This window comes from Lonchura striata, chromosome 2, assembly GCF_050655825.1.
Source record: "Lonchura striata isolate lonStrDom1 chromosome 2, ASM5065582v1, whole genome shotgun sequence".
Taxonomy (NCBI): Eukaryota; Metazoa; Chordata; class Aves; order Passeriformes; family Estrildidae; genus Lonchura; species Lonchura striata.
Window position 1 is genome coordinate 83,719,491 of NC_140704.1, and position 26,266 is coordinate 83,745,756.

Here is a 26,266-nt window from a genome sequence, read left to right on the forward strand (position 1 = left end):
TTGCAAGGAACAGCACGGCAGCCCAGCCTAGTCCGGGCTACTCGGGCTAACGACACGTCAGACACCAGTGTGGTGGACGGTTGAAAGCGTTTATTATTTTATCTCATGGGTTTAAATAGTCTTGGCGGACTTTGCTACGTCAGGGGGCATTTGGTAGGGTCTCTAGGGTTAGTCAGAAGTGGAAAACTACTGGGTTAGGTGTGGTTACATTCTTTGGGGTAATGGATAACATGCTGCAGGAGGAGAGGGGGAAGGGAGTCTTTCTTTCCGTCACATCCTGAAATCTTCCAATCGCTTGTCCCTATCTACTACATCTCCCTCCTCCTTTTCATAAATAAAATAAAGTAGTCGTAGATATAGGCACTGGAGTGAGGTACAAACTTGTAACTTGGTAAGGAAAAAGGGGTTTGGTAAATTTGAGTAATTCTCGTAAGGTGGGTTTCGAAGGCTTTTGCAACTGATTGTGTTTGCAGTTTTTGGTTTATAGCATTTGTTGCTGGCCTACAAACAGAATGTTCGCCTGTTCTAGACGGGCCTGAACAAACGAGACTAGTTTGTTCAGCAGGCATGGTCCTATGGTAACAGCTAAAAGCAGTATTGCCAGTGGACCTACCAGAGCGGAAATTAAAGTGCTGAGCCAAGGTGATTGATTGAACCAGGATTCAAAACAGCTCTGTTGGGTTTCTTTGTTTCTTTTTCTCTGAGCCAGTCTATCTTGGAGTTTTGCCATGGAGTCTTTAACGACTCCCGTATGATCTGCATAAAAGCAGCATTCCTCTTTCAAGGCTGTACACAGTCCTTCTTGTTGCATGAACAAGAGGTCTAGTCCTTGCCTATTCTGTAAAACTACTTCTGAAAGCAAAGAGACTGATTTCTCTAGATAGGAGATGGATTTTTCGATCCTCTGCAGGTCTTCGTCGATGGTTATTTGCAGCTGAGAGAGTCCGTGCTGTTGGGTTGCGATGGCTGAGACACCAGTGGCTGTACCAGCTGCTCCCAGGCCGAGCAGCATTGCGATAGTTATACCTGTGATTATTTCTCTTTTGTGGAGTCTGTCAGGTTCTTCGAAAAGGTGGTACACTTCTTCATCTGAGTGGTACAAGACCCTAGGAACAATCAGAACTTGGACACAGAAGTCGATAGAGTCATTAAATTTGGCAAGGAACACACAAGGACTCATTCCTGACCGTTGGCAAACCCACATCCCAGATGCGGATGGGACCACCCACTTACTGATCTTTCTGTTGGGCTTGACAACTGCAGTGCAGAAGTTGCTTTTCTGCTTTGCTAAAGCTGCATTGCCAAAACATTTGCCCTGTCCTGTGATTTGACTCAGGGTGATTCCTCTGCGGGGAGTGTCCCATCTGCACTGGTGGGGGGCACTGGCTGTGGAGTAACTGAAAGGAGTGTCTAAAGCAATGCCTTCGTAGAAAGGGGGTTTAACATCATAGCAAAGCCAACAGGAATTAGTTAGGTTTGGTTTCGTTTAGGGTTAGAAAGGTAGCTTCTAGCATGTGAAAGATTTGATTTGGATCTGATTCAGCTCTGCGGCCTATCTGGAAGGCATCCGCATAGCCGATTGGGGTATTGGTGACTTTTGGGGGCAAGGTTTTGGGGTGGGTTGTGTTTTTCCCTTTTAGTACGTTCTTGATAACCTTATTGGGTCCTACTGGTCGAGGTGCTGGTGGTTGGAGCCTGATAATTCGTACATTCACCCACCTTCTCGGTCCTCTGAGGACCACTGTCCACGTTCTACCCGTGGCCCAACTAGGGTGATCTGGCTGTAGAACAGTCATGTTATAACTTACACATCCCCAATATCTAGGTTGTGCATTGTGGTCTCTACAGCCAAAGGGTGCCCAGGTGAACTGTAAGAATTTGTTGGGCTCTTGCGGTTGCTACACATCTCCCCATGGTCTGGCATCTGTAACAATGGTTTCGCAGCCCCAATATCCGCAATGTCCCCACCCCAGGTAGTCGCAGTACCTTTTCCCTGGGTTGGACGCTGGGCACTAGTAGGATATGTATATGAGTACATATGTGATACGTGGGTTAATAGGCCATAGTTTTGGTTGTTCTGGAAACAGATCGGTTATGTGGAACATGAAGGATGGGGTGTTTGCTGTGGTGACCTCTTTGAACACCTTGTCACTTGAAAGATGTTGCATGACCCACTTAAATGGCTGATGAGGGTAGTGGCCTGGGTCGGCTTGCTCTCCGGCCACAAGCCCCAACAGTAAAATTGCACAAAGACACTGTGCATGTCTGGGTCTCACTGGTGTGGGACTCTGGGGTTTTGTCTGGCGGCTTGGTGGTCCGTCATCTCCCTCTGGAACAGGGGGTGTACACATCATGGGGATGGTCCACAAGCATGTCCTGCAAACAGAAACTCAGTTTTTCATTAGTTTCATTCTGAAGGTCAGGTTTGAGTGACCTGAGCAGACACCACCTGATTCTGCCCTCTTTTTTGACTGCCGCGTACCCTTGTCCTGTAAGCACCAGTCTCCAGCCCCGTTCCCATTCGCCTAGCCCGTTTTTGATCATGACCTGCGGGCCCTCCTCTAGTGTGGCCCAATGCTTTCAAATGGGACTGTTTGTCTCATCTCCCCTAGGGAATTGGTTCAGTGCTAGCAACGCAGTTGCCAGCATGCATGTTTGGTCTCTTGAGGGAATGGAATTGGCAAAGCCCTCTGCCTTTGTTAATACTTTTAACTTGGCTTTTAGGGTCTGATTTGCTTGCTTAACAATGGCCTGTCTGGTGCTGTTATATGGGATTCCCTGTACTAAGGTGATGCTCTACACCGAGGAGAATTCTTGCACTGATTTGGAGATAAAATTGGAAGCATTGTCAGTTTTAGTTTGTTTGGGGATACTAAGCCATGCCATAACTGTTAGCCAGTGCTGGATTGTGGCTTTAGAGTTGGATTTGAGGTGCTGTGTTGTCACGATCACTCTGCTGTAAGTGTCCACTGTCACTGCAAGCCATGCCTGGGACGGCCCTCCCACTCCGTTCACTGGGGGGACTTCTTTGCATTGCCAGTGTTGGGGCCACAGTGTTTGGGGAAAAATTGAGCAGTCTGCTCCTGTGTCTGCCCAAAACTGAAGCCCTATGACGTGGGGGTCCTGACTGCCATAAAGATGGCATGTCCCCCACACCTTCGGGGGCTCCTTCCCTATTTTCATGGCCAGGGCCACCCAGAGGTCCCGCTCTGGGGCGCCCCCTGCTGGCCCTGCGGCACAGGTGCTGCTTGCGGTGGTAGTGGGTACAAAGGTACCGCAGGCTGTGTTGCGAAATTCTGCAATTGTGTCGCTGGCGGGGGTACGAAGCTGGCTGCCTCCTGTGTGGGTATGGGGTATAAGGGCGCCCCACCCCACTGGGGGTTGGCAGAGATGGGCCGCCTTGCATTCGCGGCGGGAGGAGGCTGAGTGCGGCCCGCACGCCCCCTCCCTTTCCCGTTTCCCTGGGGCCAGGACCTGCATTCCTTGGCGAGATGTCCCTTCCTCCTGCAGCCCCAACAGGCTCCTCTCGGGTACGCTTGGGGTGGAGGTGCCGTGGGCTGCTGTGTCGGCTGGGGGAAGCTCGCCGCAATGTGACCTGCTTCACTACACTTGAAACATGCTATGGCACTGGTCAGGGTGTGGACGGCTGCCTGAATGGGTGTCAGGTGCTCTTCCCTTACTACATGTCTGATCATGTCAGCCAGGCTGGCTCTGGCTGGCAGGGAATGTAAGATATCCTTGGTGACAGGGTTGCACTGCTGGCGCAAGCAGTCAGCTACCACGGGGCCCTTTGCCTCTGCCGGCAGGGTAGAGGAGTCTATCGCTGCCTGCAGGCGATCCACAAACTGTGTGAAGCTTTCGCTCTCTGCCTGCCTCATGGTGGACCATGGCGATGGCTTTGCCATGACCTGAGAGGCTGCACTAATAGCCTCCTTAGCAGCCCGAGTGGTTGCCCTGACCTCCTCAGCCTGCATCTGCATGGCTTGTTGCTGAGGCATGATCATATCATCGTGCTTTCCTATCAGCTTGGATAAACTCGATCGGCGTAGTGGTTGCCTCGCGCCAGATGCTTGGGCTAATAGCTTTGTATAATTATCCTCCCATTCTTGTCTAAACACAATCATTCTTGCACCATTAAGTATTATGCGACCTATTTGCTCGATATCAAAGGGAAGCAAGTCGTCATTACTAAAAAGACTATCGATTAAAGTGGAGACAATGGCCGAATTGATTCCTTTTTCTGCAATGGCTTTGACAATTGACTGTACATCTTTTGGGTTTACCGGGGTATATACCCTCTGCTGGTTTCCTTCCGGGCCGGTGATTTTCACTGGGAAGGTTTGTATGGCAGCCACTGGGGACCATTCAGCACAGGCTATTTTTATTTCTCCCCAGTTGGTAAACTGGGCTGGTTTGTATTGTGGTTGCTTTTTGGTGCGGCTTAAAGCTTTACTCGGTTTTGTTTCAAATCGCGTTGGCTCCGTTTCCTCAATTTCAGAGTCCCAGCTGGCTTCCGGCAGCTCTTCCGAGCTGCCGGAGCTGCTGCTGGACTCCGAGTCGGAAGTTGAATGCCAGCGCACTTCCGTGGCTCGGTGCCGTTTTTTGCGGCTCCGACCCCACTCCTCCCCCCGAGGGTGGCATCGCTGCTGCCCCCCGGCCTCACCCTGCCTCCTGCAGGGGGGGGTCTCTCCCTTAAATGGTAGCAGTGTCAGGCGCAGCTGCCGATTGGCTCCGAGCCCTCTGCCGCTCTCCTCCTCTTTCTCCCGCATACGCGCATTCGTAATACCCCGTGCCTCCAGGCTTTTCACACCGAGACTGCCCGCGCCCCGCCCCTCTCCTTGGCTGCCAGAGCCATTTTCAACGGAGTAGGGTGGCAGCGTGGTTAGGATCTCTTCTTGAGCCGCAGTTTTTGCCTCTTTGGCTTCCTTTGCCAGTCCTTGTTAAAAGGATTCCACGCATTGCTGCACTTCCGGCAACAGGTCACTGATCGGCGGTGGTGGGATGGATGGGGAAACCGCGGATTTTTGGGAAGGTTCCGTGGGGGGGTTTGGGTTCTGGCCCGGGGAGGGGGGTGACGTGCCAGGCCCCCCGGATCCCCGCTCCTGGGCTGATCACCCTCAGGGGCGGTTTGCGTTCCCGCTCCTACCCCTAGCTTGGGTGTAACCAATAAACACGTACGCGCTACGCTCTATGTCTCCTGCTCTTTTAATGCTTTGTGTAGGGCTTTTTCTACTTTGCCCCATGCCTTAAGGCTTTTGCCACTGCCTGAGGATTTCGTATCCTCGGCCAGCGTGGCTGTGCATTTTTCCCATATCTCCGGATGCAAAACATCCACGGGGCGTTTAACTGCCCCAAGCTCAAGCAGCCTTGCTATAGCAAGATAAAAGTCTTTGAGCCTACACTCGATACCCCACTGCTTATGCATCGCACTTACGACCCTGGCGATGGCGTCCATGATGATCATGGGTCCTGGGACGTCTCCCCTGCCGAGAACACGGTTTCACAGGTCTGGCCGCTGCCCTTGGCCAGGCGACACCCACTACCCGAGCGAATTTTTCCTGGGTTTCGGCACCAGATATGTTGCCTTCATGGGAGGCAACGGCGACCTGGTTGCAAGGAATAACATGGCAGCCCGGCCTAATCCGGGCTACTCGGGCTAACGACACACGCAGACACCAGTGAGGTGGACGGTCGAAAGTGTTTATTATTTTATCTCATGGGTTTAAATAGTCTTGGGGGACTTTGCTACGTCAGGGGGCATTTGGTAGGGTCTCTAGGGTTAGTCAGGAGTGGAAAACTAGTGGGTTAGGTGTGGTTACATTCTTTGGGGTAATAGATAACATGCTGCAGGAGGAGAGGGGAAAGGGAATCTTTCTTTCCATCACATCCCGAGATCTTCCAATCGCTTGTCCCTTTCTACTACATAGAGCAAAGTCAAGAGACCTGCTTCAGCTAGGAAAAGACAGAAGTGGAGTAAACAGAGAAAAAGTTAGGGGGTTTGTGGTAGTGCCCCCTGTCCCCAAAAGAAGGAGAAGAGAAGAGGATCTCTGTTCTTAGACCCTCGGCCCCAGGGGAAAATGGGAAAATGGGGGGGACTGTGGTCCCAAAAAATGAAAAACTGAACTGTTGTTTTCTCTCCTCTTGGCAGGGCATCCTTGAAAGGAAAAATCCTAAAAGCAGTCTGTCCATCCATGCATTTGGTGGTGAGAGCACTGTGCATGGAAAGGAGAGGGTCACTATGGCAAACTTTTTTCTCCGGGCAGTGCCATGTGTGACATGGAAACACATGATGTGGACCTGTGTTTTCTTGGGGGGTCTGTGGCATAGGAGAGACTCTGTCTCCCTCGATGGGTTGAGTATCGATTGTCTGGAGGGTGGAAACCTGATTGGGGTCTAGATTGTGTCTCACTGTGGTTTGTTGGAGTTGGGTGGTGGGAGGAGGAATGCTTTGCAAAGTTTTCATTTTGATCTTTGTGTGATTTTTTTTTTCTTTTTCCTTCCTTTCTTTCTCTTATAGTAGTAGCTTAATAAAGTTTTTTTCTGTTATTAAGCTTGAGCCTGCTTTGCTCTGTTCTCCATTCCATTTCACAACATTCAATTGAGAGATTACATTTTCATGGGGGCACTGGCATTGTGCCAGTATCAAACCATGACAATCACACTGGAAGTCTGTTCCTTTCAGCTCCACTCTGATAGTTACTTTATTACTAGCTTTGTTGAGTGGTAACATACATCAACATTATTTCAAGGATTAACACAGTTAATAAAACTGTTTCTTGTAAACTGTTTGTTTTCCCTTTGTTTTGGCTGAGTCATTGATGTATCTACAAGCAGAGAAGTTTCAAATATGGCCTTTCACTATTGATGTGAGCTAACTTGATTGCCTTTTCCTGGTGGGGGTGTGTGGTTCATTGATGCTAGGGATGGTTGGATTCCATATAGATTCCCATAATGCTGAAGCAATACAAGTACCTTTTATTCTTAAATTTTGCAATAGTTACCAGGACATGTTCCAGATGCATTGGAACTGCTATTTCTGTACAATTCCATACTTAAAAAGTAGTTGTGCTTATCTCTTGCAAGAGTAACTTTTTTACCAGGAAGGCTGTCCTACCAAAACTTAAAATTTTCCAGCAAATGCTGTGTTAATGTAATCTAGTGTATATTAAACTTTCAGAAAAAATATATTATTTGGTTTACAAGAGATAATTAAAATGTAATTAATTAGGTATTTGATATGTGAAGCTAGGGATAAAAACAAAGCCACACTCACTTATTAACATGCATTTGAATTTTAATGTATTATTCAGTTGAGTATTTGACTTCTACTTTTTCTTTTAACTTTTGTGGCTATGAGATGATGTATATAGAATTTTTTTTAATGTATAGTTGATTACATGTATCATTTTATGCCTTCATGTACTAGAACCTTTCTTTTGTGCAGATTTGGAATAAAATCTTTATAAGTAAGCAGTCTGTATCTTGCTTTATTTTCTCTTTTATAGAATGTGGCTTGATGATGTACCTTTTCAATGACCAAAAGTGTCCAAATGCAGCCTATGTTTTGCAGGGAATGGAGGAAGACAGAGATAAGAGAACTTATTCTACACTTGAGCAATTCACAGTTCAACCACTAAGAACAAAAAAGTAGCTGTGTTACTTTTGTGTAGTGTAACTTGCCTCAATAGGAGTTTTTAATAAACACACCATTATTATTTTTAACCTTTTAAATTCTGCCTTAAGTCTTGGGATGTCCAGGTGCAGTAGCCCTTGTGGAAAAGCAAATCCCCTTTCCACTGCCTCCCCACTGGATAGATATTGGATTTTTAAAATAATAATGGGAAGTATCTAACAAACATCTCTCGGTTATTGGCAGTTTTCCAGGGAAACAAAATTAGGGCACTAATAATTGCTCAATACCAGAAGTGCAAACAGGGAAAAACATTTGATTTGTCAGTGAAAATATGTGAAAAGTTTTAAGACTGTGACAACTGTTTGGCAATAACTTTACTGAAAGAAATAAAATGCTTTCTTTGCCAATAAAAGATACAACTTCAGCCTAATTCTATATGCCATGATTTTGGGATTGTCCTGATGGGAAACAATTCTTCATTTTTATTAGAGTTTCTTTACTGAAACCATATATAGAAGAGGCCATGCTTTCAGCTTCTGCCAAAGGTAGGTTGTTACAGGTTGCTGAATTCATGTACACGCACTGCAGCAGTTATAATCCTGCAAGCCATTGCTAAGAAAAATCCTGCACTCAGCAACATATATCAAAATGAACAGGAGCTGGAAGCTACATGATGTGTATTTTTCTGAGAATGCATGCAAAGTTGTAAAGAGAGATGGTTAAGGAGTGGGAACTGGAAAGAAAAAGTGGATGAAAGGATGGAACTGCTTCTTCAATGCCCAGTGAAGAGAAATTTTCTGGCTTCTGGGCTTGCAATTTTTTAAGCAATGATTTGCCATATTTAATCAGATTCAAAAGGATCCACTTACTTGCTGCTGGCAGAAACTACTGAATACTGATTCTGAATGTTGCAGCATGCGGCAAATTGCATGAAACAGACTGTTACTGTAGTGTAAGATGGCTGAAGTAAGCTTAGCAAAGGCTGATGGCTAACCTGCTGGAAGACGGAAGAAGCTCTCTTATGTTTTCATCACCAGTAGGATGCTACCAGAAATTAAAGATTACACAGCAATGGAGAGAGGAATTGATGCAGTAGCATGAGAACTATGCGTAGAGTTAATGAATTGTCTAGCATGCCTTTCTAATCAAAAGAAAACAGAAGCCAAATGATGCTGTTTTGTTTGGAATACAGGGATGAATGAGCAATAAATCAATATATTTGCCAAATATATTTGGATAAAATGTGACATCATATGTTTAAAAGGGAAAGAAGGATTTTTTAGGCACAATCAGGCCGTGACTGGTTAAAAGAATGTCATGGGTCCTTACTGGTTTCAGTTTTCAGTAACCAGATAATATTTCACACTGCTAAATAGACAGAAGGAACATTTCCAAGGAACTGTGACTGGTAATGAAGGAATATTTCATCATTACAATTAATAATCAGAAGATTTACAGATAAGGAAGACCTCTGTCACTTAACCTAGATCAGACAATGTGTCATACTCCAAACACATCAAGAATGATACTTCATAACAAATAACAATTATGTGCCACAGAAGCAGAAAGAGGTTTAATAGCCAGCAGCTACAGGGCGCTGTGTCCAACCCCCTCCCCTCTGAATGTGCAGGGAGAGATGGTAAGCTGGGGACACAGCAATGGCACAGCTCTGGTTGCTCAGCAACAATTGCAGCTTTTTACTGTGAGTGTGTGTTAAGCAGGCACTAGCAGTCCTGCTTTTTCCAGAAATGCTTAATTTAGCATTAAGGAGCCAATTCCTCTCTGACATGGTTGGAAGACATAGGCTACTCATGTATACCCCAAAAAGCCCAGGATAACTATAACTTTGCATTATTGCCACTTTAGAGGAATTGAATAGGTTTTGGCATTTGTTTATGTAATGTTGAATTTTGCAATCTATACTTCCTCTATTGCTAAAGTTACGCAAAGGGAAATGTTTGGTTATTGGAAAATAACTGGTTTTGCTTGTAGGTTTCTGAGTAGATATTTAAAATACCTGAAGGGAGTGTTGAAGTGGGGATCTGGGCTTGAACCACAGTGAAAGAGATAACACTGAACACCTTCTGCCCCTGTGCAGTGGAACTGCTAATGATGAAGCTAATGCTGCAGCTGGTCCAGTTTAACTGCACAACAGAAAGGGACATATAATACCAATATTCCCAAATTCCCAGTTTCTGGAAATAATAGCATGCCTCCCATTGTTGTCGTGTTCCTGTGGTACCCAGTAGATTGCAGGGTGTCATGGTTTAACCCAGCTGGCAAATAAGGCCCATACAACAGTTCACCTACATCTCTCCTTGCACTGGGATGGGGGAAGAGTATTAGACTAAAAGTGAAGAAACTTGTGGGTTGAGATAAAAATGGTTTAGTAAGGAAAATAAAGTCCTGCATGCAAGCAAAGCAGGTTAAGGAGTGCATTCACCACTTCCTATGGGCTCCATCACATATAATGTGATTTGGGAAGGCAAACAACATTTCTCTGATTGTCCCCCCTTTCTCCTTCTCCCCCTGCTTTATATACTGAGGATGATGCCATGTAGTCTGGAATACCCCTTAGGTCAGTTGTTGTGGCTGTGCTCCCCAAGCCTTTTGTTGGTGGGGTAAGAAAGCCTTGGTGCCGGCTAAACACTGCACAACAGTGACTGAAACATCCCTGAATTATCAACATTGCTTCCTGCACAAATTCAAAACATGGCCCCGCACCAGTAGCCAGGGAGAAATTTGCCTCATCCAAACCCGGCACAGGGAGTATTAGGAGAACTGGATTAAAAGTGAACAAAAAGGATAAATGCAGAGAGTGGCACTTGACATTCCTTACATTGTCTAAGATTAAGGGCAGGCTGAGTAACAGAAGACTTCTTGGACACTATTGCAGGACAAAAAACCTCAACCCTCTTCACCTACTATTTTGAATACACTCTGTCCTCAAGTATCTATTCTATTTGTACTCAAATCAGGTGTCTTTCTCCTTAGCTAAGGAAACAGAAAGGAGATGCCCTCTCTGAGGATTTTTGAAGCATACAGAACTCCTAGAAAATCTGAAGACACTGCTAAAGCATCATGACAAGAAAAAGAAATATTAGTATGTTGTATGAAAATATTAGAAACTTCAGATTCTTGGAGCAATAAATCCGTCATGTTGCTGATTTTGGAGCTCTGTCTTTCAATCTGTGCACCAAATAATATTTTCCTATTCAGTTTGTGATTCCTACATTGTTGTTGTGACTAGCACCTATAAATGTAATTGTTGTTACAGCAGGTTGAAGAATGGTCTAAATTGCAAATTTTAGACTAACTTAAATTACTTCAATTATCAGAATGTAGAAGAAGCTGGGATTTTTTTACTGAAATATGGGACTCAAGCCTTTGTAATTTAGATAATAGTTTGCAAAAGAAAATATACCAGGTTTTTCCACAGCATGGAACACATAGTGTTCCAAGAACACAAAAAATTTAAAGAAAAATCAGATTTTTACTATGGAAAAGAAGTGTTTTGTTTAGCAGATAATGGAGGGTGGAGTATTCAAGCTCCAACTGCTAAGGGATTATGAGATCATAACTTGGGTTTGTGATCAGGTGCCAGAAGTCTGAAAGTCTGAGTCAGTAGTTTCTCCTGCTTTACCATTATATTCCTAAAAAATCTATATACCAAAAGCATTTTAAATGTCTAGCATGGAGAAAATAACATGCATTCTGCCTCTCATGAACTTCATTTGGCATGTTTTAAGATGCAAAAATGTAAAATGTGGAAACTGAGATTTCTCAAATCTATTTATAATGATCTTTAGTTTAATAAAGAATTAAAACTTCCCTTCATCCTGCTCTGAGTTTTTTTCTCTTTCAAAGTTTTTGACCTCTTCAAGAAGAATGCTTATTGTATGTGGTGAACTGTTTATTAATATAAATCAGGTCAAGAAGCACAGAACTCCTTTGTATGAAATAATTTCTTTTACTCTTGGTTTTCTATGAAATGCTGTGTGTTTACAAATGATGTATAAATGAAAAGATCTTTCTGCAAGTGTGGGATTTGTAATTTTCTCTTCTTCCCCCCTGCCATCCCCCCTCCCCTCGCGGTCCTCTGTCCTGACCCTGTGTTCCCTTGTCCTTCCCCTTCGCCACACGGTCTGTCCCTGCCCCCCGCCTTTCCCATCGCTGTCCCCAGGGTTTCCCTGCCCCTGTCCCCTGCCTCCCATCCTATTGGCCTTGTCTCAGGTTCCCCCCTGCCCCCAGCACGGGGTATAACCGACCCGCAGGGTCGGTGCCCCTGTGGTCTCGGGAACACGCTTCCACAATAAACACGTGTTTTCACCCGAGCCCCTTGTCACCCTGTCATCTGTTCCCATGCTAGAACTGAGCCTCGCAGAGCCGAAGAGGAGAAGCGGCTGCTGCCTCTCCCCTCCTCCCACCGTGCTTCTGCAGGCGCTTGCCCGGAGCCGGTCTCACACGGCAACATGCAAGGATTTATTAGCAGGATTTTTTAGCTGATGGCATTCATTGGCTGTAAAGATGAAAGATTTATTTTTTAGGGAAATGTGAAAACCAGCAGAATGGTGGGGGAGAGAGTGACAGTGCTCTCCACCAGTGTGGCCAGGAAATGGGTGCCTGCTGAGCACTCTCTTAGGCTGGCCTGCCTATGCCTCCAGGGCAGCATGTGGTAGGGATAAAGATTAGGAATGACACTAGGTACTCTCTTTTCCTTGGGACTTGTCCAAACTCCCTATTATGACTTTATTGGAGTATGCCAATCAAATATAAATGTTGCTTACTAGTTTTTAAATCTCTTTCCACCCATGTTATCCAGTAATAGTCATCAAGCGTCTCTATGACCATTTCCCACTGTGTTATGTTTGTTTTTTCCTAATGTAATCTAAAATCATCAAAGACAAAAAGCAAAGAGGAAGTGTGGAAGGGTGATCTTTTTGCCAGAGTGAATGACTTCTTATATTCATGGCAACAGCACTTTAGGGGTTTGCAGATGCAGGCCACAGGGAATAGCAACACAAGAGTATTAGCACCGGAACAGCAAAGGAGACAAAAAATCCTACCCACAGAGGCTCTGGAAAACAGCTTGGGTGCAAGACTACAGAACTATAAACCTTTCGTGTTATTGAGGTGAAAGCACCTGAAAGTACCATGCCATAAGAAGTTTTCAGGTTTGTTGGACTTTAAAAGCTGAAGTTCAAATCTACTAAAATACATGAAGGAATTGTAACAGTCTCAACAAAACAGTGAGCTTAGCCTTTATCTGTGGTGGGGTTATTTTATATCCCTCCCAGACAATATGAACAGGCCTCTGGACAATTATTTAACTGTAGTGAAGTGGGAATTCCTGCTAAAAGCTGAGAAGAAAATTTTTCAAGAGTGTTGATTTAGCCACATGCAGACAATGCAGTAACTTTGGGGAAAAGCTTTTGGAACCTTACTTTGTTTTCTCAGGAGCACTGTTACAACAGTATTCAATTACAAGTCATTTTAAATCTTAAGAAAAATGTGAATAAAGGGGTTTGGATATTACCTTCCTCCTGCCCCAGCTTGCTATATTGCAGTCATGGGATCATGGTTGGGGAAAAAGGCACTGGAAGTACTAAATGAAAGAGAAGTATCAAGATAATGGTTTGTTAGGGGAGAGCCTCCAGAGGTCCAGTAAAGGTAGTAATCTAAATCTTAGGTTATCAATAAATAAAAAAAGTCACTTATTCTTGGAGCATAGAGAAGTGCCTTGTTTGACTGGTTTCAGAAAGAATGAAAGAATTACAGTGTGGAAAAGAAATGGAATCTATGGCTTTGTTTATTACCTTTTTATTTCTCCAGAGAAAAAGAATCAGTATGAAAGCCAACACTACTGCATTGGCTGGTGGGTAAGCATTATGTTCTTCATGCCATTGCTGCTACTATTAAAAATAGCCAAGTGGGTTTTTTTTTGTTATTAGTCAAAGAATTGGGTAGCTTGAATTAAATATACTTAGTTGCTGCAGCTCTGTTTTATTAAATTTTTATTAAACTTAAATTTTAAGGAAACGAGCAGGTAAAATTTGCATTAAATGAAATCTTGTTTGGTTGTAAATAAGCCCAATAGACTGAAAAATGAGTAAGGCATTCTTAATGACTACTTGGAAGTAAATATTAATTTAAAATGTCATCACCTTACAAAATAAAAACACTTCCCCCATCACTTTCTACATTTTGAAAGCATGTGTGGAAGAATTTAATTTCTTTTAGTTGTACGTGTATTAGTAAATTAGAGGAGAGAGAGAAAACAAAGAAGGTATTTTACTTTCAATGCTTTCAAACTGAAGACTTCTTGGATGAGCTAGTAACACAGTTGGACAAATATCTCTTTTCAAAGATGGTCCAGTAGGCAGACCTCAAACTAAGACTGGTAGGAATGGTCCAAAGGACAGCTGGAGGTTTAAATAACTTCCAAGTGATTGGAAAAAAACCAACAAGGTACTGAACTGTTTTAATGAATATATTGTGTATACCTGGGTGATACAGTACAGTGGAAATTGTACTTTTTTATTAAAATCTGTAATGGCATAGATATGTAGTGCACAAGTTATTTATATATTATTTGCTATATGGTCAAACTTTTATGACTGGACTGTATCTTAAAGTTTTTCTCATCCTAAATAATTCTATCACTTATTACTAGTACATCATGTCTCATCTGTGGGCTGGCTTCTGTCTCTGGAGCTTAAGAAGTGCTTTTCTCGTGACCTGTAGATCAAAGGAGTTACTCTGTGAGCTCAGTGCACCTGTCAATGGAGATTTAAATAGCTGTAGAGCAGTTTAGTTCCGTTGTGTCTGAACAACTTTAAAAAACTGTAAACGAGTGTGGTGAAAAAGCCTAAATTCAGCACAGCAATAGATCCTCTCAAATATTAATATTACTAAAAGGGGAAGAAAAGGTTCCATATCTGTTTGGTTGCTTCTCTGTGGATCCAGGTGTTCTTTTGGTGCTGACAACTAAGGTTACGATAGTTCTGGGACATGGATCAACTTGCAGGGCCTGAATCAAAGGCCTTGTCTGATATCCATTGATAGCCAGATTAAAATGTGAGCTTTTAATTGGCAAATTTTATATTTGGCTAGTCCATGGAAAACAAATTATCCAAATGAACATTTTGTTTATAGTGCTAAGCTACCCAGAAACATCACAGGTACAACCAAGCTTTTAGTTATTGATTTACTTATGTGATATGCATAGCAGAAAAAAAAAATCAGGCATGTGTCTTTAAGGCTTGTGCTGCTGAATCCCCTCCCAGCTCAAGTAAATAAAGGGCAGTAGAACAGAAAATACAAACAACTACAAACATCACTACCTTCACAGGTATAGGATAACAAAAGGATAACAAAACAGCTTGTAGAAAGTAGTTAATATCTGTAAAAGTATTGCTACCTTAAAAGTGATAAATGACATAAATAATGAGTTTGCCCAGCCTCCCATGCTGATCTAGAAAAAGTACAAATAAAGTTTTTGACCTTTTTAGTGATAGAAGAAGTCGCATTTTGCACAATTTTCTATTTCATCATCTAATATACCTAATATGGAAATGTTGTTAAAAACTTGTCTCCAGTAATCTTTTGTATTTTTTAGACTGTGCATTTATCTCACACTTAATGAAAAAGGGAAATTTTAACTAGTAGTGATTATGACCCCTTAAATTAGGATGATTACTAATTTCTGTATGTTAGCCAGTTGCTTACAAAGGTAGAAATAAGCTTCATGGTGGTAATGATTGGTTCAGAGACCATAATTGTGATGTGAATTTTGGTTTAGATTTGTTATTTTCCCATTTGCTTACACTGAATTTTCACTTGCCATTCTAAAACATCATAGTTGCTCAGTTTTGGAAGATTCTGTAATTCTTTGTGCTCTTCCTTATTACCTTGAATAACATACTTTTGTCTGCAGATGTCAGTCTTGTTGCTTTTCCTTTTTTCACTTGACTGCGTAGATGCCTGGAGCGCTCCACTTATACCTTAAAACTGTTGCTGTAAGATCTAACTATTCATTTTTTCCCTATCCTCTCCATTCCAACATTTAATCAAGTCTCTATCTTTGAAAGTCATTTCCCTTATGCTTTTCCTAAAAGCACTTGACAGCTGATCTTTCTGAAAGCTTTATTTGCAAATTTGTATAATTTAGCTCAATCTTCTTTTTTACTAATGGTTATTAACCTCTTTAGTGAACCTCAGCAGTTCATGATGAGTGTGTCTCTCTTTCACAAAACTCTTTTTGGGTTTTCCTTTGGAAATTAAATAATTTGAGCTGCCTCTTAATTATATGCTTTAATATATTGCCTGTTACTTTATCTGCCAAGGCTTCCTTGTCAGGTGTTTCTGATTCAGCTAACCCTGAAGGTGTGCATTTATTTTAATAGCTAGTGCCCAGTCCTCTGTTATTGATGCAGAGTACATGTCACATTAAGAAGTTTTACTCTTTTGTTTGAGTTCCTTTGCAATTTTTGGGCATCTAGCCATCTGAGGCATTAATTTTCATTCATTTAGAAAAAAATGACAAGGTTTTTTTTTATTTTTTAGCTTATAAACTCATAACCTGGCCCCAGTATATTGCCTCATTAATGGGAGATTTCTGTGAAGAAAAGACTGAATTCTGCAGCAAAAATATAGTACTCTTCTATTGATTTCTTATAGAATCATAGAATGGTTTGGATTGGAAGGGATCTTAAACAACATCTAGTTCCAACCCCCTTGCCATGGGCAGGGACACCATCCAGTAGACTAGGCTGCACAAAGCCCCATCCAGCCTGACCTTGAACACCTCCAGGGATGGGGCACCCACAGCTTCTCTGGGCAATCTGTTCTGTTATCTCACCTTCCTCACAGTAAATATTTTCTTCCTAATGTCTAATACAAATCTAACCTCTTTCAGTTTGACTCTATTTCCACTTGTTCTGTCACTACATGACAGAAGTCAAAGCCCCTCTTTGTCTTTTTCGTTAACTCTCTTCAGGTGCTGGAAGGCCACAGTTAAGTCGCCCCAAAACATTTTTTCTCTTCCGGGGTGACCAAACTCAATTTTCTCAGCCTTTCACTGTAGGGCAGGTGCTCCATCCCTCTAATAATCTTGGCCCTCCTCTGAACTCACTCCAACAGGTCCATGTCTCTCCTGGGCTGGTTGCAGCAGTGCAGTTGGGATCTCACCAGAGAAGAATAGGGAGACAGAATTCCCTCCCTCCCCTGTTGCCCACACTGCTTTGGATGCAGCCTGGGACACATTTGGCTTTCTGGGCTGCAAGAGCACATTGCTGGGTCATGTCCAGCCTTTTATCCAGCAGCCCTCCCAAGTCTTGCAATGCCATGGTTTTTTTTAAGACATTGTGGGAATTTTCCTATTATTGTGGTGCACCATGGCAGGGACCTCATTATCACCACTTTGTATTTCTTAACAGATATTATTCAGTCTGCTTCATCTTGCCTAATTACATCTTTGTCTAAGTTGTCAGGTTATAATTTATCTGGATTTTTTCCATGTCTTTGTTGTTCCAGCTTTTTGGAGGATACCTGCTGGCTTTTGCTCTACTTTTTAGCTATACTGACTGGCTAATGATTTTTCTCAATTTTTTCCGTGGTAGAAGCTGTGCAATTGCGCTCTTTTTTCAGTATGGTGTTCTTAAAAAGTTTGCATGTTGTCTGCAAAGATTTAATTATTTTGGCGGTTATTTCTATCTTCTTACTTTTAGTGGTTCCCCAGTTTGAAGATGCATTGGCTTTTCTAAAGCTTTTGTTAGTGCTGTTGTGATGACCCACCCTTAAGGGGAAGGAAGCCCCTAAGATTTGTAAATGTTCTTTGGTCAAGAGAAACAAAAAAATGTAAGTGCGTCTGCAGACAATTAGAAAATTTTATTAGTAAACTACACACTTGGATGGAAATTGGTGTGCAAGTCTCTGACCTACTACATTAACACCCAACAGGGGTTTGGATAAAAGAGTGTGGCAGAAAGGGCAGAAAAATTTAAAGAGAGAGAGATTAATTAAAGAAAAAAATGAGAAAGTAAAGGAAAAGAAAGAGGAAAAGGAAGAGAAATTAAAGAGGGAGAGAAGAATTAAAGAAAGAAAACAACAGAGAAAAAGAGAGAAAATGATCATCACTTCTGGTTCCAGCATGGATCCAACAGATAAGAATTGATCTAGCTGTGTCAGTCCACCAGTGAGACATCCAGGGTCCTGGGGGGACACTGCCCAGGATTGGGAAAGTACCTTTTTTATGGACCGGTTTCTCTCTTTCTATGTCAGTTAGTTATCATGTGCAGGCCATTCTGAAAAGGCATTGGAGGGCTTTGGGGGGTCACTGGTGTCTCATTCCCATGTTATAGTTCATGCCCACTCATTGCTGCACTTGTGCTGTACTGTGTTGTGGTTCCTTCTCCGGGAAAAGTGCTGCTTTATCTCAAGTCTGGCCTTCCTTCTCCAGCAAAGGAGAAGTTCTTTCTTATGATGTGTTAACATGTAAATGGACACCACTCAGGTTGCTATAAGGCCTGGGTGGAGTGTGGGGATGAATCACCACAATGCATCTTGTCACCAGTCAGGTTCTCTGGGCCTCTACAGCTGTGAAGTTGTTAAATTTTGTATTTTGTTTGAACTCTAATATTTTGAACCTGATATTGTGCCTTTTTAGGCACTGAGGCCTCATGTGTTTTTGAATTATGAACTTTCTATTATCAATGTCTGAAAAATTAGTATCAGGATTGCAATCTGAAATGGTATTTCCTAGGTGTATATGAATACAGCTGAAGTTACTTGCTGATTCTGTTCCCTGCCATGGGCACCCCCTTTGTCACTGTCAGCATGTCACAGTCAATATTTCCAGGCAAATTAGGCAGACAGTAATATCATATGCTGTGTCTATCTTGTTTGTGACTGAAACTTTATATTGTTGGGCTCTGGTTGCCTCGCTAACTTGTTTGAACACTGAAATCTTTTAAACCAATGTTTAAAAGTGCACTTTTCAACATTTCCTATGTAATAAATACCTTGATGTATGGCACAAGGTACCAGTGGATACCCTCCTTAATGCCAGTAGTTTCTAGTGCTATTGTTACAGCCATTTCTTAGTTTGATCCCCCAGCTTTGTTCCTGGGACTTTTCCTGCTTAGGTGGAGCAGTTATGTCCTTGTTTTAGTTTTCTGTTTTCTCCCACCTTGTTCAAAAGGACAACACTTTACTGTTCAGCCTTTTGCTATGGCTTGCAGTGTGACAGGTGGAACCCTCTGCTTTATCATGTCATTAGCTCCCTGTACTCCACACTAGTGAATATGTATTTTGAGAATAAATGGCCTTTAGGGCCTAATAATATTTTTTCAGTCTAGGTTTAAAACTTCCTCTCTAATACTTAAGAGTAAAAGCCACAAAGTTTATCCAAATTGTTTCTTCCAAAATCATTCCTTTCATTTCAGGAGTGTTCTCATCTTCCAGTGAATCTGGGTGGGCCTTGTTTCTTTCCTGGTGTTCACTTGCATGCTGAGAATTTATAATTCTCTTTAGTCTGCATTTCTAGGGATATTGAGATCTGATTGGTTTGGCTAGGGATGTATGAAGATCCTGAGGTAGGGTATTTTTGCCTTTGATCCTTGTGCTGGCTAAGATGATGGGTACAATGTCCACATAATTTGAAACAGGAAAGAGAAGGTGTGAGGTTTTGTAGTTCCTTAAAATGGAAAATTTATAACTTCCAGGGTTACCTGAATGGCAAGTTTCTGTCCACACATCTTGTTTTTCCTGGTAAACAGAAGGCTAATTATTTATCTCTCAATTATATAATTATGTGTTTTATCTTTAAATTTTATTTTGTTAGTGGTGGATCAAATAGGGAAGCATAGCCTGTGAGAATAAATGTTTTGCCTAAAGTAAAAGAGGGAATTAGACTAGGACTTCCTACATGGTAGGCTTGTTCTTTAAGCAGTACTATCTTTCACACAAAATCCTTGTTGAATAGCAATGTAACATGGTTAATGTCTTAGTCATATCTATTACTTCATCAAGCAAGTAAGAAGTATAATTTTAAGCTATGAAAACTTTTCTTTCTCTCTTTTTTCATTTTTTTTAATATCTTTGAGATGAAGATATTAGATGGCTGACAAATTGTACACTTGTTAGATATTTTAAGACAAAAAGCATTTTTTTGGAATGACAAGTGATCTATATGCCTACTAGTGCAGGAAATCACTAAATGTATTAAAGTTTTAATTTTTCTCAGCAGAGCAGTTAAAAATCCTTGCCTTCAAGGTATTAAATCCTCAGTTTTATTTGACTTTGAAAGCAGCTCAAGGTAATGCCTACCTTTAGCTGTGGTTATTTGCATTGTAGCTGTATCAAGAGAATGCAGCAGAGTAGAATATCCTTTGCTTTAAGTTCCTCCAGGTAGATTCAGTGTAGATTTTCATCTGTGATTTGTCAGTGATCATGTCTGTAAAGAACATTTCAATTGCAAATTTTATATTGATTATTTTGTGAAAAAAAACATGAAAGTCATGTACACTTTCAGCTTTTAACCACTAGATAGTAGCTAACTACTATCTCCTACTCCTATTGCCCAGTAAAAGAACCCTCGTTGCCAAAACTGTGCCATGTAACACTAACAATAAACACCATAGAATCATAGAATATACTGAGTTGGAAGGGACCCATCAAGATAATAGAATACAATTCCTGGCCCTACTCAGAAGTCACACCATGTGCCTGAGAACCTTGTCCAAATGCTTCTAGAACTCTGTCAGGCTGATGCTGGGACCACTGCCCTGGGGGGTTTGTTGAAGTGTTTAATCACCCTCTGGGTGAAAAACCTTTTCCTGATATCCAACCTAATCTCCCCCTTACTGAGCTTCAAGCAATTCCCTTGGGTCCTGTCACTTGTCACCACAGAGAAGAAAGCAGTGTCTGCCACTCTTCCCATCGTGCTGTGGGGATGGAGCCCTGCAGAACCCCACTAGTGACTGATCTCCAGTCTGATGTTATCCCATTTACTAATTTTGATACTGAAACATGAACAAAGTCTTTTGGCATTGAGAAATGAACTTTCATAATTCCTAAAATAGTAGAACTCACTATTTTAGTTTGAAAAGTGTTTCTCTGACACAGTTGATTGTGTGCTTCATAGTTTTTTACTCATCTGCACAGCAGTAATTTACCCCAGATCTGACTTAATACTTTGGTGGGTGCAGAGCAGAGCCAAGGTTAGCCAGAGACATATGACAGACTAAAATTATTCTTCAAATTTTCAGTTATAATCAAGATCCCCATTAATGTATAAATTAAATTATTAAAATGAATCCAACTTCACCATGGATCTTGCACACCTGAAGCATCTGGAGAGGAAATTTGTTCTTCAAATTACAGATCTGATGGTGTATCACCAGTAAAATAAAGGTAAAAGAGGAGTTTTTTTTTTTTTAAGTTGGTTAAAATCTGTGAGAAAACTCTTTTTTTCCCAAATTATAAATTTTTTTCTATAGGTCAAATCTGGTACTGGGATAGAACAAGGAGTCTTTGTGAAGCTCTGCCTCAGCAAGAACAGTTCTGGTTAAAAATCTGAAAAAAAATTGACCTGGATTATTTGACCCGTTTACATAGCCATTATACGCTATCCAATCTAATGCTCTAGTGGATGTAAAGCAAATTCCTAAGGCAGTATTTTTATAGCAGTTTAAGCCAAAGTCAAAGTGGCTCTGCTGGAAGTCTGGCTTTTGACCCGAGGACAGCAGTGACCTGATGATGGCAGTCAAGTACTGTCTCAAGCACTTAATTATTTTCCATTTTCTTTTATATAACTTAATGAGATGGAAGATCACAGGAAGTTAAATTCCATAAACCTCAATGATCTCTGAATAACTCTAATCAATATCAGTGTATAGTCTAGTACAGTAAATGCAGGCTGCCCCAAAGGTTCTGAGGATATATTACAGCTGCAGGGAGAGTTTCTGTGTAAGGTAATGATTTGTGATTATTTGATATTAACTTCTAAAGTTCGAAGGCTATTTCTTTTTGGAAATGATAAATGAGCTGACAGATACTCTGTTAGGCTTGCCATTTACAAACAAGGAAACTAGTTGAAGATGGGGAAGTTGAGAGAAGATTTATCTTCAGGGATCATGAGATTGTGGAGCTTAAAACCCTGAAAGAGCCTTGGACTTTAGAACATCAGATTTTTGACTTCTTAAGGGAATCTTCTTGGTGGGAACCCATGAAGGACTTCCCTAGTAGGAAACAGGGCTGAAGAAAGCTTTGTGACCTGCAAGCATAACATCCTTGGAACACACAGAGAGGCCATTCAATGTGCAGAATGAAGAGGAGACCTTGTAGGAGGCCAGCATGGATGAACACAGAGGGTATGAATACAAACATGCAAGGTTCCTTAGAAGCTTGAGACGAAGTAGGATCAGGGCCACCCAGGAAGGATATAGGCACAATGTCTGAGTTCACAGAGATAGGGTTAAGAAGCTCAGCTGGTGTTCAAACTTGTGAGGAGGGCAAAGGGAAAATACAATATAGTTTTTAAATACACTAGCAGCAGAAGAAAATGTAGGCCCACTGCTCAGGGGAACAGGAGACTAAGGAGCAAAGAACATGGGAAGGCTGAAGTTTTCAGTGACTTTTTAAATCAGTTTTCATGAGCTGGCTTTTCCCTCTGGCTCTTTTAGACCTTCAAGCCTCATTGCATAGTGAACAAAAATGAGGGATTATCTGTGGTAGCCAAAGGTAGTGTTAGGGAGCACTTAAACCAATTGGTTGTATAGACGTCCATGGGGGCAGATAAGATATACCTGAGGGTCCTGAGAGAGGAAACCAGTGTCATTTTGAGGCTCATCTCTCTTCAAAAGGCCACAATGATCTGGGGAGATTCCTGATAACTAGAAAAAGACAAATGTTATACCTATCACAGAATCAATTGGATTGGGAAAGACCTTTGAGGTCATCAAGTCCAACCTAGGACTGAACACCACCGTGCCAACTAGATCATGGCACTAAGTAACACACCCAGTCTTTCTTAAACACCTCCAGGGACAGTGACTCCATCAGCTCCCTGGGTAGCCCTTTCTAATGTCTAGTCACCCTTTCTGTGAAGAAATTCTTCCTAATGTCCAACCTAAACCTCTGCTGGTGCAGCTTAAGACTGTGTCCTGTTGTCTACGAGGCAGAGAAAAAGGAGGATCCTGGGAATGGCACACCAGTCAGCTGCTCCTGGTAAGATTGTGAAGCAAACTGTTCTGGAAGCATTTCATGGCACACGCAGCACCAAGAAGCTGATTATGAGCAGACATCACAGATTTACCAGTGTCACATTTTTCATGAGCAGCCTGATTGCCCTCTGTGGTGAGATGGTAGGCTGTATAGACAAATGGGAAGCAGCAGTGGTGGGCGCTGAGAGAACTCTGCTTGTTTAGCCACAGGAAGAAAAGGCTAAGGGGAGACCTTTTGCAGCCTATAATTGTCTAATGAGAGGGTAGAGAGACAACAGTGCTAAACTCTTGATTAATGCTTCATTAAGGTTTGCGGTAATGAGAGCCAACATACGCAAACTGGAACATGGCAGATTTCAGCTAGATGGGAACAGCCTTTATGCTGGATGATCAAGTTATGATGGGCTCAGTTATGTAGCCCCAGAGGTTGCACAATTTCCACCCTTAGAGATATTAAGTCTGCAAACATCTGTGAACAATCCACTCTAATGGGACCTGCTCTGAGCAAAGGACTGGTCTAGGTAACTTTTGGAAATTTTTAAAAATTCTCATAATTTTGTGATTCTGTAAGTTATTTACTATGAATTAATAGCATTTGAGGAGAAAGATGCATGATTTTTAGCTAGTTTTTCAAGAGATATAAGTAAGGGTTTTTTCTCCTCATTTTTTTAAAAAAGAACTTTTATTGCTGCATGGCAAAGTTAAGCCTCTTGGGCTGAGCTTTTACTTTAGAAATCGCATACATCATGCAAATAAGTATAGAACCACAGAATGGTTTTGGTTGGAAGGAACCTCAAAGATCAGTTGGTCCCAATCTCTCTGCCATGGGCAGGGACACCTTCCACTGGACCAGATTGTTCAGAGCCCCATCCAGCCAGCCTTGAGCACATCCAGGACTGGGGCATCCACAGCTACCCTGGGCAACCTGTGCCAGTTCCTTACCACCCTCACAGTGAAGGGCCTGCTGTCCTGCATCTTAAGGCCATTCCCTCTTGTCCTGTCACTACTATGCTGTTGTGAAAAGTCCCTCCAGCCTTTTTTCAGGCCCCTGTTAGGAAATGGTAGGTGCTAGAAGGTCTCCCTAGTGTCTGCTCTTGTCCAGGCAGAACAGCTCTGGCCTTCTCAGCCTGTCTTCACAAGAGAGCTGCTACAGTCCTGTGATCAGCTTAGTGACTCTCCTCTGGACTCTTTCCAACAGAATGTAAATAATTAATTCCTCAGTGGTTTGAATATATCCATAGGAATTAACTTTATATGTAATATTTAATAGCATATTTAATTTTAAATGGTAACACTGAAAAGGGTTCAGAGAAATCTGTGGATGTTTACTTTTACCCTAAATGTAATTTTTCAGTCTTTCTCTTTGAAACATGTATGCACAGCTGGATTTGACTACAGTAGGTGGGTGTCGTGGTTTGACACAGAAAGAGAATTTTTTCCGGAAGGAAGAGGTCAGTTTGGATATTGACCAATTGAAGGTGGACACGCCTCAGAGAACACAAAGGGGTTAAAAGCAGAATTCCCAGGAGAACTCGCTCTCTTTGGTTCCGGTCAGCGTGCAGTGCAGCCTCTCCCCTGCCCGGCCGTGGCTAGGTGGGGAGGGGAAGGCCCATGGCCTGACTGAGGTGGGCCCAAGGGTGGAGGGACTGGAACCGGGCTGGCCCCTGCAGATGGAAGAGTAGAAAAAATCTAAGATGTCTCCGTTCCCCTGCCCAGAGTTTCTCTCCCGATAGAGAAAGAGAAAGAGACAGCGGCGGTTTTGTCAGTGATACACCGTGAAGAAAGAAGGGGGTGGGGGGGCCCACAAGGTGCCCAGTACGTGGGAGCTAGAGTCTGGGCATCGAGTCAGCCCTGGGAATTCGGACTTTTAACCCTTCCTTAAGAAATGAAAGCTTTATAAATTTTTCTTTCCCCTCCTCAGTTTAAAACAGAGGAAGAGGGACACCTTAGACCCTGGGATGTTAAAAGGAAGAATTCTAGATAGGAGGGGGACAAGGAGTAGCTTTTAGCTAGACTTTTCCATGTTAGCCACAACCTAAGCCAATCTTCTCCTCCAAGAGAAACTATATTTTAGGAGGATGCCAGTGAGTCAAGAGACCTGCTTCAGCTGGGAAAAGACAAAAGTAGAGTGAACGGAGAAAAAGTTAAAGAGTTTGTGGTGGTGCCCCCTTACCCTCAAAGGAAAGAGAAGAGAAGAAGATCTCTATTCTTGGACCCTCGTCCCCAGGGGAAATGGAAAAAATGAGGGGGACTGTAGTCCCAAACAATAAAAAAACTAAACTGTTGTTTTTGTCCCCTCTTAGCAGGGAATCCTTAAAAAGAAAAATCCTAAAAGCAGTCTATCCATCCATGCGCTAGTGGTGAGAGCACTGTGCATGGAAAGGAGAGGGTCACTATAGCAAACTTCTCTCCGGGCGGTGCCATGTGTAACATAGAAACACAAGATGTAGAGCTGTGTTTTCTTAAGGGGGTCTGTGGCACAGGAGAGACTCCTGCCTCCCTCAAAGGGGCTGAGTATTGATTGTCTGGAGGGTAGAAACCTGATTGGGGTCCAGATTGTGTTTCACTGTAGTTTGTTGTTGTTAGGTAGTGGGGGGAGGAATGCTTTGCAAAGTTTTTTTAATCTTTGTGTGTTTTTTTTTCCTTTTTTTCCTTTCTTTTTTTCTTTTATAGTAGTAGTGTAATAAAGTTTTTTTCTATTATTAAGCTTAAGCCTGTTTACTCTGTTCTAAATTCCACTTCACAGCATTCAAATAAAAGATCACATTTTCATAAGAGCACTAACATTGTGCCAGTGTCAAACCATAACAGTGGGGAAAATTTAGATAATGCAGGGAAAATGGTTTTTACTTGTGATTTTTGTCAATGCTAAGGTTGTTAAGTGCTTTTAGACATTGCTCATATTGATATGAGTGGAAGCAGAAATATTTAGAGACATTTTAAGCCAGAAATAGCTGTAAAATGTCTGTTTTATTGTTACTAATACTGGATAATTAGATTGTTTTTCTTGGCATTTTCAAGAGGATATTGGATTATATTCAGTCACTGAAGTGGAAAAAAATTAAAGCTCTTTTAGGAGGAAAAAACCCTAACATTTCTTGCTGAAGAAAATTTTCTGTATTAAGCACCCATTGTACAACTGAAAAATAAGTATAACTGAACATACTTGTATAAAAGCATGAATAGAAAACTTAGTAATTTACCTGTAGGTAAAACATATTTAAAAGTTGCTTGACTGTTGCTGTATATTTAAACAGTCACCTGTGACAAGGAAACAAAGTTGCCTGTTGACACAAGGATTGCTTCAGAAGGCTAAACACAAATCAGGGAAGCAGTTGTAAAATTGACTTCTGCAAATTCTTATGGTGCCCTTGAGTATGATGAATTGTATCCAACTGTGTTTGTATGT

At 42.1% G+C, this 26,266-nt stretch overlaps 1 long non-coding RNA gene across 1 annotated transcript; it reads left to right on the forward strand.

The window, feature by feature from the left end:
- Positions 1–4,577: 4,577 nt before the first annotated feature.
- On the forward strand, positions 4,578–11,672 carry LOC146768318 (uncharacterized). Its single transcript, XR_014952786.1, has 2 exons — positions 4,578–4,979; positions 6,149–11,672. It is a non-coding gene; the product is annotated as an uncharacterized LOC146768318 (long non-coding RNA).
- The last annotated feature ends 14,594 nt before the right edge of the window (positions 11,673–26,266 follow it).